This window comes from Notolepis coatsorum (genome assembly GCF_963971535.1).
Source record: "Notolepis coatsorum genome assembly, chromosome: 20".
In the NCBI taxonomy this organism is placed as follows: domain Eukaryota; kingdom Metazoa; phylum Chordata; class Actinopteri; order Aulopiformes; family Paralepididae; genus Notolepis; species Notolepis coatsorum.
In genome coordinates, this window is record NC_140184.1 from 18,781,814 (window position 1) to 18,795,837 (window position 14,024).

Genomic DNA, 14,024 nt, shown 5'->3' on the forward strand with positions numbered 1-14,024 from the left:
AGTGCTGTGATGGTTGTTGTATAGTTATTAAAGGAGCTCCCGTCTTATACGGAGCTACTGAGAAATCTTGATCCCCAGTTAGACTGGCTGACGCGCCGTTATATTCCTGGTCTCATACCAAACAGTCCTTGTCCCAATGACACAATGCAGGCAGCTTTCTTGGAAAATGATATTTATTTGCTTCACCGTGCAAACAGAATATCCTTGTTTTTTGTTCCTTAAACTGATTAAATGATAATGAATATGATACCTAATTGGATACAAACATTTCGACCTGAGACCTGCGTCGTACGTGCGGTCAAAAACCATTGCCTTTTCCGGGTCAAAACTCCTCCTCCTACAGGTGTACCTGACGCTTATATAAAAGAAGCGCCACCCCCTGGTCACATAAATCCATTGCACATTAAGTCCATTTTGGCCGTTACACACCGGCCCCTAATTGTTAAGGCAGGCAGACATAACAATTCAAAAAATAAACAAAACAAATAAGAGCCAAAACATGTCATGGATTAAGTGCATGGATCCACATTTTCATGAACCAAACACAGTTGTCACTGGCCTTACAATGGTGCTACTTGTTCGTCTGGAAAGACCTCCAGAACCCTGCCAAGTGGCCAGGACCCACGAAGAGCTGAAGAGTCCATGACGACTACAATATCTCCAGCTGCCAAACTAATTCTACTTATGTCCCAGAGAAAGCACAGAAAATCACTGCCTTCCTCAGCGACCTTCACTTGGCGGAACATGGCTTGAATGTCACCCATGAATGCCACCGGTTCCTCTCTGAAGCGAGTTAGCACTCCTGGCTCCTCCTCCTTTCCTGGTTCTTCGACTTCCTGTTCCTCCTCCTTTCCTGTTTCCTCTTCCTTTATCCACCCCTGTGTTGGTAAAAGGTGGTAGGTCAGGAAGGATTCTGTCTGCTGGAAGATCCGCCATCTTTTGCTCCACTGCACTGTCACTGTAGTGTTTGCAAAAGCTGCATTCAGCGATGATCTTCTCAGCTGCATGGGCGTTGGTGAACCAACATTTCTTCCTCACTTTGGACATTGTGTGAGTCCTTCCACCATGTCTCCGATTCTGGTGTACATGCTTGAGAATGAGCATTGAAACATGCTGGTCCTTGGAGAGAATGAGTGGAGGTTTAGCTTCCTCTGGTGTTGATCCTCTGCTCAATGTTCCTACAACTCTCAAGAGTCCATCCTCAAACGCTGTATCCAGCCTAGTCACTCCCACATTGTTGGGCAGACAGACCTCCTTGTTAAAAGGTAATTTCAAGCAGTACCTCTCCTGCTGAAGCACAGCTGAACTTTCAAATTTTTCCAGATGGCTTAGGTCTTCTCTGGACACTTCCTTCTCCTTCACAGCTACTTCTTTGAAGTTGTGTTTGTCCTGATCGGCCAGCATTTCTTCCCGTCTGCACACAGAGATCCTGTTCACTGTAGCAGAGGGAAACTCTGACTCCACAACACCACTGTTTCCATTCAGTGGACCATTAACGGCCCATCCCAGCACTGTCCTTATAGCATACGGGCCATTCCTGTGACTGTTGATGACCTCCCAAGGTTCCAATATCTTGGGAGTGTTGGTTCCAATCAACAGGTCGACATTTGCTTTTAGGCGTGGGATGTGTACGTTGGACAAATATGACAATTTAGACAGTTCTTCAGGTGTCACCATGTTCTCAGCCGTGACTGGCATTTTCTTCTGTGTGAGAACTTCCGGAAGAACATAAAAGTCATCGCTGTCCAAACCAGCTACCTCCAACCCAGTCAAGGAGTAAGCTGGAACACCCGTCTCTTGCCCCATGGTGCTCAGTAGGAAGGTGGTTCCTCTGCCTGTGATATTCAGCCTCTGCATTAGGCGTTCAGAGCAGAATGTGGCTGAGCTACCAGGGTCTAAGAAGGCGTATGTTTGTACTATGTTTCCGTTTGCTGCTTTCACATTCACAGGGAGAATGGCTAATACACACCGGTCCTTACCGGCCCCTGTATGTCCACATGTTTGCAGTGAAGTTGGTTGCTGTAACTGTTCTGGAGAAAATGGTTGCCTTTTGATGTGAAGCAGGGTGGGGTGAGTTTGACCACAGACTTTGCATACCAAGCGCCTTTCGCAGTCTCTGCTCATGTGACCAACACATAAGCATGCAAAGCAAACTCCCTTTTCCCTCAGAAAGTACATTTTCTCCTTGTGCCTCTTCTCCTGCAGTTGTTTGCACTCCTCCAACGAGTGACTGCGAGCACAGCAAAGGCATCCAGCTCTCCTAGCATTCACTGTACCTGGTGTTGGTGATGTCAGCTCCTTGGCTCTCTCAGATATTACTGTGGTGGCGACAATGTTTCTTTTCACTCTGTTGGGATATGATTCAAACCTGGTGAGAGATGTTGTGCCAACCACACCAGAATTTGGATCCTGTATGTCACCAAACAGAGGGTCAGAAAGAAGGCTAACATGTTGCTCCACAAACCTGATCATATCACCGAAGTGAGCTCTTTCCTGTGTATTTTCCATTATGCCATGAGCCGTACTCCTCCATTGCTCCCTCATCTTGAATGGCAATTTTGATATAATGGCCCTCATGTTGACAGGCATGTCCAACTCCTGCATGTACTGAAGCTCCTCCATTGCATTGCAGCAGCCACGCAAGAATAAGGAGTAGGCTTGAAGTGCCTTGACATCCTCAGATTTTATTGTTTGCCATGCCAAGGCCTTTTGCATGTAGGCACTTCCTATTTTGTACTGGTTTCCAAAGTGTTCTTTAAGAAGACCCTTTGCCACTGCGTAACCACGCTCAGGAGCCATATGCTGGCAGCTACGCACCAATTCCTGTGGCTGTCCTCTTGTGAACTGCTCCAGATAATACAAAGCATCAGCGTCTGTTGCCTTTTCCTCCACTCCTTGTTCAAATGCTTTGATGAATGTTCTGTATTGGAGAGGGTCACCTTCAAATGTTGGGATATTTCGTGGTGGCAGAGACCTGGAATGCTGTTGCTGCACCAGAGCAGCAGTTATCTCATTTTGCCTCTCCATGATGGTAAGCATGTTTGCAGGTTGGTTTGAATTGATTTGCACATTGTCAGTTGTTCCCATTCTGCTTTCCTGTTCCTTGTGGTTGTGATTATATTGGCGGTTAGCAGCAGTGCTATGCCATTGACCACGTTCCTTTGGTCTCACATCCACAGGCTTGTTTGGTGGTATTGACAATTGTGTCAATTTACTTCGTTGTGTTAATGTCCCAGGTTGGTATTCCCTTGCAACAGGATTTAGCTTGTGGTGTTCCCTTTCAAAATAGGAATTCATTGCATTTGAAGGTGCACGAGATGAACGCTTACTTTCAGAGGAGTGCAACACGGCCAACCTTGCAGTGCTTGCAGCCAATGCAGTGTCCACCTCTAGTTGTTCCTTTTTTCTTTTCAACTTTAGTTCCTGCTCCTTCAACTGATGCTCCTGCTCCTCCAAAGCATGTTTTTCTTTTAGAGAATCAGCACGAGCGAGAAGTGCAGCTCTATCGGCTTCAGCTAAAATCTTGGCAGATGACCTGCTACTTGTTTTTGAGTATTTGCTCACAATGTTTGACACACTGTCATTTGGAGCAATACCATCATCCATTAAATGCAAATCACCTTCAGTTGTTTTACCATCATATACATTCGTTATACCTTCAATATTTGAAACCCACAGTTTTGCATTTGAAATACACTCATTGATTGACAACATTTTTGCTTTAAACCAGGTGTCTTGTTCTTCTTTTTCATCATGTAACGTATAACCCAACAGAAGATTGTCATGTATGCATTTCGCCTCATAACACACCTGATTCAAATCTGTAAGAGCATTCTCTACTTTTTCCTTCTCATTGTTTAACATGAAACCAAGAATTGAATCTTTTATCTTGGCTGCCATGTTAAATTTACGTTTTCTGCTGGCAACCAATTTGCCACAATGTTCTGCAACAGCCTTGGCAGTCATTTTAACGACACGTTTCCCAGTGACGTCACCGCTAACAGCGGAGCGCGCTGTGGTCTCCATGGAAACGTGTGATGCCGTTTTGTGCGTCGCCATGTTATTAGATTGTCTGAATTAAAACGAGACGGCTGGTGACGAGTCGCGCAACATAGTCACTACAAAAAAGGTCCGCGTAGTCAAGTGTTATTCCTCTTCAGCAACCATGGATTTACGCTCAACCCCAAGTTATGTGTGCACACAATTTTACATGGCCATGTATTTATATAGCGCTATTCACATACCTCCTTGCGTTGGGTACCATGATGTCGCCTCACGGATCAGTACTCGCGGTCCAGTACTGATCCTCAGCCACTTCGGGTCAGCACCGGTGTCTTGTCTTCCTCCTCCACGAACGGCTGCAGGCGGATCCGCGATGCAGCAGCAACAGTAGAATCCTCTTCCTCCACACAACAACAGCAGCAGCTCCTCGCCGGCTCCGGTGGAGATTCTCCGACGTCCCCTAACGCATCGAATCTTCCCCAGTCTCCAAGCAAGAGTCCAACTGGTGCGCGGTTTTTGACTAATATTAAAGGAGCTCCCGTCTTATACGGAGCTACTGAGAAATCTTGATCCCCAGTTAGACTGGCTGACGCGCCGTTATATTCCTGGTCTCATACCAAACAGTCCTTGTCCCAATGACACAATGCAGGCAGCTTTCTTGGAAAATGATATTTATTTGCTTCACCGTGCAAACAGAATATCCTTGTTTTTTGTTCCTTAAACTGATTAAATGATAATGAATATGATACCTAATTGGATACAAACATTTCGACCTGAGACCTGCGTCGTACGTGCGGTCAAAAACCATTGCCTTTTCCGGGTCAAAACTCCTCCTCCTACAGGTGTACCTGACGCTTATATAAAAGAAGCGCCACCCCCTGGTCACATAAATCCATTGCACATTAAGTCCATTTTGGCCGTTACAATAGTGTTATTGTTCGTTGAGCAACCTGATGGCCTGGGGATAGAAGCTTCTTCTGAGTCTTTCTGTGCTTGCCATGAGACTCCGGTATCGCTTGCCTGACCGCAGCAGTTCAAAGAGGCAGTTGTTTGGGTGGCTGGAGTCTTTGATAATTATCTTACCCATACCCATGCACCGCTTGTTGTAAATGTTCTGGAGAGTGGGAAGCCCCCCTCTAATTGTGCGTTCGGCTGAACGGGCCACTCTCTGTAGTCTGCTACGGTCTTGTGCGGTGCTATTCCCAAACCAGGAGGTGATATTGCCAGTCAGGATGCTCTCTATTGTACATGAGTAGAAGTTCTTAAGGATCTTCTGACTGACTTGGAACTTCCTTAGGCGCCTGAGGAAGTAGAGGCGTTGCCGTGCCTTCCTCACAACACTGTCAATGTGTGTGGTCCATGTCAAGTCCTCGGATATGTGGACTCCGAGGTACTTAAAACTGTTCACTCTCTCAACCGGTGCCCCCTCGATGCTGAGGGGGCTGTAGTCCCTGACCCCCGACCTCTTAAAGTCCACAATCATCTCCTTTGTTTTGCTGACGTTCAGGGAGAGGCTGTTCTCTTGACACCATCCTGCTAGGACCTTGACCTCTTCCAGGTAGGCCCTCTCGTCGTTTGCAGAGATCAGGCCCACCACTACTGTGTCGTCAGCAAATTTGATGTGTTGTTGTTCCGCTGTGCCACACAGTCATGTGTGTACAGGGAGTAGAGGAGGGGACTCAGAACACAGCCCTGGGGGGGCCCTATGTTGAGGGTGATGGATGAGGAGGTGCAGTTGCCTGCTCTCACCACCTGGGGTCTGCCCGTCAGGAAGTCCAAGACCCACTGGCAGAGGTCATAGTTCAAGCCCAGGTCCCTGAGCTTGGCTATGAGTTTGGAGGGGACTATGGTATTGAATGCTGAGCTGTAGTCGATGAACAGCATTCTCACATAGTTCCCCTGCCTCTTGTCCAGGTGTGATGCTGCTGTGTGCAGCACATGGGCTATGGCGTCCTCCGTGGACCTGTTGGGGCGGTATGCAAATTGCAGGGGGTCTAGGTTGATGGGGAGGGAGGAGCAGATGTAGCCCTTTACTAGCTTCTCAAAGCACTTCATGGCTATAGAGGTGAGAGCTACAGGGCGGTAGTCGTTGAGGCAAACAGGCTTGGATTTTTTGGGTACAGGGATGATAGTGGACTTCTTCAGGCGGCGGTTACACCTTTCGTTTCATTTTCGTTTCATTGTCATACGAGTTTCGCCGCAACGCGGCAGCCTCGAGTCACACTTTCGTTTTTGTCACCTGGGCACAGTGATGTAGTACACTGCCAAAGCAGTAGGTGGCAGTAGGTGGCGAACATGAAGGCAATTTCAACCAATCATAACTTGAATGTGCCAATACACTTCCTGGAAGCTCCAGCAAAGAAAATGTCAACAAGGCAGGCGCCTATGCCGCGCCACCATCTTGCCTATTTACTCAATGCAGCAATTCTTTTTCAGCAAAGCCTAATAAAAGTGCAATAAACAAAACGGATACATTCACTGTGTGTTCTGCCTGTCATTTGTTGATGAAACAAAACTAACATCAACACAAGTGACCACCAAGAGCGGATAGTTTAGTCTAAAAAAAGATCGGTAGCATTGTTAGCTGCATGCTAACGTCAATGGAATTTGCCATTATAACAGTATAGCATTGTGGCTAGAAGCTAACGTTAGCTCACGCTACTTAGCCAGCACCAAACTGATGATATCGGGAGCTATCAGTAGTTAGATAACATTAGAGACAACGCTGTGTGTATTAAACAAAGGTGAATAGATGACTGGGCCATTTTGTTTAATGCTTGTTAAGTTGAAAGAGGAGTTTTGAGCTAACAGGGTTTGATAGCTAACACTAGCTCATGTTATCCAGTGGCAGTGCCAATCGGTAATGCTAGCAGAATGAATGGATGTAAACTTTATTTAACATATTGCATATGGGTACAATACAATACGGCTCAATACAAACAATTGTTAAGGGAATGCAGACTGTTGTAGCTTGGACTGGGGTCCTTATAACAATAACTTGACAACACATAGTAGCTGCAGCTATTTGGTTTGGGACAGCTCTGCTGTCACCGGAAGGGCACGCAGATGGTATCTACTGCGCATGGGCGTTTTCGCAACAACATCTCCGTGCTGACTACACGGCTGTTGTCGGCGCGTTTTTTAGGGGTTCTCCAAAACGCAAACACAATTTAGCGTTTCAGCCGTATCCGCCAAAAAACGCCAAAAAACGCATTTCTGTGTAATAGGGACATCAAACGTATTCAAAAACGTATACAAACTAGCCACAAAAACACTAGTCTAACCATGGCCTCAGACAGGTGGGGATGACAGCCTGTTCCAAGGACAGGTTAAATATGTCAGTGAATACCGGGGCCAGTTGGTCGGCACAGACTTTTAGGACGCGGCCGGGGATACCGTCCGGTCCTGCTGCCTTCCTGATATTAACTTTTTTTTTGTATCCACTTTTTCTCCCATTTTCTATATTTTCTCCCATCCCAATTTCGTATCATCCAATTCAACCCTCCCCTGTCACAAACGCTGTTTCTTGCCTCCCACAAGCCGGCTGCAATGTGGACTAAGTCATACATAGCACAAGTCCCCTCCGGTACTTGAGGTAACAGCAGTCGCATATTTTCACCTGCGCAGCTCGATCTCTCAGTGGCGAGGAGTAACGCGTGGGAGGCTCACGCTGCCCCCGACACTTCCTGATTCTACTGCGCAGGCGCACCAACCGACCTGTAGGAGTCGCTGTCCACAACGCCCGATCCCCACCCATCAGTTTCCCACCCCCTAATACGGCCAATGTGTATTAGTATGAACGACCAGCTAAACTGAAAGCAATGTGGAGTGCTGGGCTCAAACAGTCGAGCCCAGCGTCTCCGCATTCGTGGCGAGCGCCTTGCCCACTACGCCACGTAGCCGCCCCTCATATTCACTTTTTTAAAGGTCCTCCTCACCTCATGCTCTGTTACCCTGAACACTGAGTCTCCCTCAGCAGCCCCCCCCCCCCCTCCATTGCAGTGGCTTGTAGGCTGGTGTTGTTATTCCCAGCCTCAAACCTTGCATAGAAGGTGTTGAGATCATTTGCTAAGGAGATGTCACTGTTCAGCTTGAGGGAGGTGCCTTTGTAATCTGTCATCGTTCTGAGGCCCTGCCTCTTTGCTTCTATTACTGTCCTCCTGATGTTGTATCTCGCCACCTTGTGGTCATTCATATTGCCTGCCACAAGCCCAGTGTTGTAGGCTGCGGTTCGTGCTTTCAGAGCCTCACGGACGGATTTGTCTACCCAGGGTTTTTGGTTTGGGTAAACTCTAATTGTGGTAGTGGGGATTGTTTCTTCCACCAAAGTACATATAAAGTCCAGCACTGTCTCCGTGTAGTCATTAATGTTATCTGTGTTATCGCGGAACACCCCCCCAGTCTGTACATTCAAGTGCAGCCTGTAGCGTTTCCTCTGATTCCACAGACCATTTCTGCACCTCTCGCGAGACTACCGGCGCACGCTTGAGACTTTCCTTCTACTCCGGAGAAAGAAAGATGGCGGCATGATCCGACTTGCCGAAACCACTGGCAGAATGAGCCTTGTAACCACACTTGGATTGCGAGTAACAATGGTCTAAAATGTTACCGCCTCTGGTGTTACAAGTCACATGTTGGTAGAAGTCCGGCAATACTTTTAACTTTTTGAATGAGTTGGAGTCGTTCTGTGGTCCCGGAGCTCGGATAAGAGTGGGTCTGAGACGGCCAGAAGATGCAGAGCATAGGGGTCTTGAGGGTGTGTAGTTATAGACCATTGACCGGAGGTAGGCTGGAGTGGTTCCCTTTGCCGCACGGTATGCCAGGTCGAGGGCCTTGAAGCGGATTCGTGCAGCAATGGGGAGCCAGTGCAAGCCCCTAAGAAGTGGGGTGACATGTGCCGACTTTGGTAGGTTTGAGATCAGGCGGGCCGCTGCGTTCTGGGAGGCCAGCAAGCAGTGCATTGCATTCGTCGACGCGGGAGATGACTGTTGATTGGACGAGGAGTTGGGTGGCTTCTTTTGTCAGGAAGGGGCGGATCCTTCTGACGTTGCTCAGGAGGAATCTGCAGGTTCTGGTTGTCGCTGCGATGTGAGCGGAGAAGTTCAACTGGTCTTTTTTTGTATCCACTTTTTCTCCTTATTTTTTCTATTTGTCTCCCATCCCAATTTCGCCTCGCCAATTCTCCCTTCAATTCTCCCCTCCCATGTCTCGAACGTTGCTAGACTATGCCTCCCACTGGTCGGCTACAGTGAGGACCAAGCCTTGCATCACGTGTCCCCTCTGGTACACGAGGAGGCAGCTGTCGCATCTTTTCACCTGAACAGCGCAATCTCTCAGTGGCGAGGAGTAACGCGTGGGAGGCTCACGCTGCCCCCGATACTTCCTGATTCTGCTGTACTGGCGCAGCAACCGACCTGTAGGAGTCGCTGTCCACAACGTCCAATCCCCACCCACCGGCCTTCCCACCCTCTAACACTGCCAATTGTGTTAGTATGACAACTGGCCAAGCCGGTAGCAACGCCGAGAGCTGGGCTCGATACCAGCATCTCCTGCGTTAGTGGCGAGCGCCTTGCCCACTGCGCCACTCAGCCGCCCCTCACAGCTGCATTGTCGACTGTGATGGAAAGGTCGGTCAGGGGGGAGGATTTGGCCGGCAGGTGAAGCAATTCTGTTTTACTTAGGTTCAGTTTGAGGTGGTTGGTCGTCATCCAGGCGGAGATGTCGGACAGACAGGCCGAGATCCGCTCAGATACATAATAGTTAAAAGTCCCAGTGCTGTTATACTGAATATCAGCACTCATGGAATGCCTCTTGTCCAACCAAATGACTTGGTTGGAACTAACTGTTGTATAAACAAATATATATATATAAATTAAAAAAAAAAACATGCTGACTCTATGCACTATCTATTTCATTACTCATCCTAATGTATAGAAGTACTGTGGGTACAGTTTAGGCCCCGTGAATCAATCCTTTCCTTGTCATAGTTTCATAACTGAACACCCAGCACTTCACTATTTCCTGTAATCTTCGGTCAGAAGCTGCTGATATACTCAACGCTCGCATGAGACTGGTCTGGGAACACATGACATCGGAAGGACCCAAGCCACGCCCCCCTTTCCCCTGACGCGTGCCAATGAGCCACGAGGAACTGTAATTCCAACATGGTCTCTAGAGGAGGAAGCCCAGAGCATGATGGGCAGGAATGGGAGTGAGAGACATGTTGGTTTTATGCCCAAACATCAACATAGTCAGTATAACTCTGACTCACTTGATTACAATTGGATGTGTCTGATTGTAATGGTAAATTAAAGCCTATTATTAATATTCATAGCTTTTGGGGTTTTTTCTTGGGCTATTTGTTGGCTGTTGATTGTTGAATCTGTATCATTATGACAAGAATGGTCTGCAAATGTCAAAATGGCGCAAAGGATTCACCGTAACATGCAATTGGCGGATTTGATGGCTAGATGGACGGGTGGGGAGAGGATAGGGGCGGGACTTGGGGTAAGGGACAAATGGAGAGTGGCGAAGACATACTGTGGTCTAAATTTAGCCAATGGCTCTGCTGGGGTGGAGCAAATCCTCTTTGCACTCGAATTATCTGGTCTTCGGATTAGGGAGCTTTGCCTCTATGCAAGACATCCACTCTCTATCTACAATGTTGTCCTGTAGCAGACCCAACCAAGTGGCCCGGTGTGGCGGGGGAGCGGACATGACGGCTTCCGCACTGGGTGTGACATTCTGGCAGGCTTGGTCACAAAAGCTTTAACAACGTTGCAATGTAATAATTAAACATGTATAGAAACACACTAGAACTCACTATAAGAAAGGGACACAGAATGGTGCAACAGTTGTAGTTTATTGTGATTAGTGAGGTGATTTAAAGTTACTGATCATGTTGACTTTGCTTGTCTGTTTATAATTATACTTTGTGTCATATCTGTGTTACCACACTGATTCCTTTGTCTTTTAACCGAGTTGATTGATACAGTACGTTATTATCATAAAACCACTAATTAGTTTGTCTTTTAACACAGTTGATTGATACGTTTTAACATAAAACCACTGATTCCTTTGTCTTTTAACACAGTTGATTGCAGCATCTCCATTTTAACTTTCTAAGTGCAAATGTAAAATGTTTGGTATGTAGACCACTGTCATGATGTGGCCCTAGAGGGCTGAGATTAACCTCATCCAACCAATGTTGACGCTCCAAATTGTCTTTAATCTCTAACATCCCTTATACACTCATGCACACATCTGCCACAACAATCATCCACACATGCAAATCAATACATCATATCCTCCTCCTCCCGGCCCAAGAACAGCTACGACATGTTTGGCACTAATTCAAGTTCACCAAAGTCGCCATCGCAGACATATTTTCAATATGGGGGTGCTGAGGGAGCCTCTGAGAAGTCGCTGTGTTTCCTGCAGTGTTTAAATTCCATGTGGGACAGTTTAAGTGGGGCTAAATCAGGTCAGAATCTGGGAGTGTATATCCTCCTGTCTGTGGAGCCAGATGGACTGTACCATTAGGTGCGGGGGGGCCCTGGGGACATCCTGTGGGGATGAGGGGGGGGGGGGGGGCTATCGTGAGGCTGCAGCTTAATCCCCTGCTAGGCCACAGCACGGCCTCTGGCTAAACTGACATGTAGGCTTTGCCTTCTGAAAACACTACTTGGATTTTATCTTTTTTTTTTCAACACCCAATTTGGATTTCTTTTTTTTACCCCCCATGTCAATGACTTGTAAAAACCTAGTCTGGTAAGTAATATTGTTTTTATGAAATGTATTGACTGTTTTGTGGTGGTTTTGTTCATTCTTTTGAAAGTCAAAATTGAATTGTATCTATTGTATCTATTGTATCTATCTATGCATGTCTTTTCTTTAGGCTGTAATGTAAATTTCCTGAAAGGGTATATCAGCTTATGAATAGGAATACTTAGCAAATTCCTAATAATAACATGTAAGGAAAAATTGCACCTGCACTTTTAGGAAGTAAGCTACAAATATTAGATCTTTCACTTTGTATTAAAGGTAGCACCATGGAAAAAACAACCAGTTTCTTTCAGTTAGTCACACATTTGAAATACCAGTTGATGTGCACAGGTGTATAGAAAGAACGAGACACGTGAATCTAGTATTGCTCAATAACAAAACATCCAATAAAAAGTAATGTAAATGTAAATAATCAATAACATGTTTCTGAGGCTCAGAATGCCATTTTGTTTTCCAAGACAAACATTACGGCAGAAAAAGTCAAATAGCAAAAAGAAAGTGTTATTGCTATTGTGTCACTTATTGTTATATGGATTCACAATGCATGTCACTAGATAGCAGACAGGTCAGCTGCACAATTATAAGCAGGATTCCCCTTTGACCTCCTGAGGCCATGAAGGACCTGAGATGAAGGTGAACTCATTGCTTTACAATGACAGTTGACCTGCTTCATCGACACTTCCTCTGTGCTCTCTAGTGGAACGTGTGTGTGTGTGTGTCTGTGTGTGTGTGTTGCTGTCTTGGCATGAAACAATAATTGATGCCAGCTACATATTGGTTCTGACACAAGGTCAGACGTTTTGATGCTACTGTAATTGACATTGACTGGAGAAATCAAACGTAAACAGATTGTAAACCCCGGTTGCTGGCAATACTTAGTGCATAGAAACAAACAAATGTGCCCTTCATAATTCATATCCTATTGTTCTGATGACATCACACTTTCATTTGTAATCCCTTTCAGGGGAAAAGCACCCAAATTAAGAATTCAAATATGTTGTTTCCATGGTTTAGGAACGTCAATTCAATATTTGTGAGCATGAGCTACTCTCTCCCAAAGCCAGAAACCAGAGAAGTAGGAATCAAACATGTGATGTCATCAGGTATTGAGTCTAGAGCCACTACATAAACCGGGACCCACAGAATGTTTGATGGAGTTTTCTTTATATAACCAAATTTGCTTTATTTTATAAACTTGATAAACAGAAAACATACCGGTACACAGAACAGGGTGTTCCCTCAATTCACTGTATGGGGCGACTTTGCACTTTAATAATGTTTGTATTTTTTTCTGAAATTTGTTTATGTTACAGGACTAATATTTCTTAGACCACAGGAATAACATGTATTCCTTCTGAAATTGGGTGGAGTTCCCACTTCAACCCTTTCACTACCACACTACAGAAGGTTAACCTTTCACTACCACACTACCAAAGGGTTAACCCTTTCACTTCCACAATACAGAAGGTTCACCCTTTCACTACCACACTAACCGTCTGTAGTGTGGTAGTGAAAGCTTAACCTTCTGTAGTGTGGTAGTGAAAGGGTTAATGTACACCAGCATATTCTACATCCATCCAAACAAACATGAAGAAGCAGTGCAGTAGCATTAAAATCGAATTAATTAAAGATTCAAGTCAATAGACACCAATTGGAAACACCATATTCTATGGAGGAAAGACAGTATCCTAATACAGAACCCTTTAAAAGAATAAAGACCGGGCGGCTAAGTGGCGCAGTGGACAAGGCGCTCGCCACTAATGCAGGAGATGCTGGGTTCAAGCCCAGCTCTCGGCATTGCTACCAGCTTGGCTGGTCGTTCATACTAACGCAATTGGCAGTGTTAGGGGTGGGAAGCTGGTGGGTGGGGATCGGACGTTGTGGACAGCGACTCCTACAGGTCGGTTGGTGCACCTGCGCAGCAGACTCAGGAAGCAACAGGGGCGGCGTGACCCTCCCACGCAGACCCTCGCCGCTGAGAGATCGCGCTGTGCAGGTGAAAAGATGCGACGGCTGCCTCGGAGGGGACACGTGATGCAAGGCTTCATCCACATTGCAGCCGGCCTGTGGGAGGCATGGCCTAACAGCGTTCGAGACAGGGGAGGGTAGAATTGGACAATACGAAATTGGGATGGGGGAAAAATAGAAAATGGGAGAAAAAGAGTAGATCAAAAAAAATAAAAGAATAAAGACCAAGGCATCTGGGTGGCGCAGCAGACTAAGTGCTCGTCACCAAC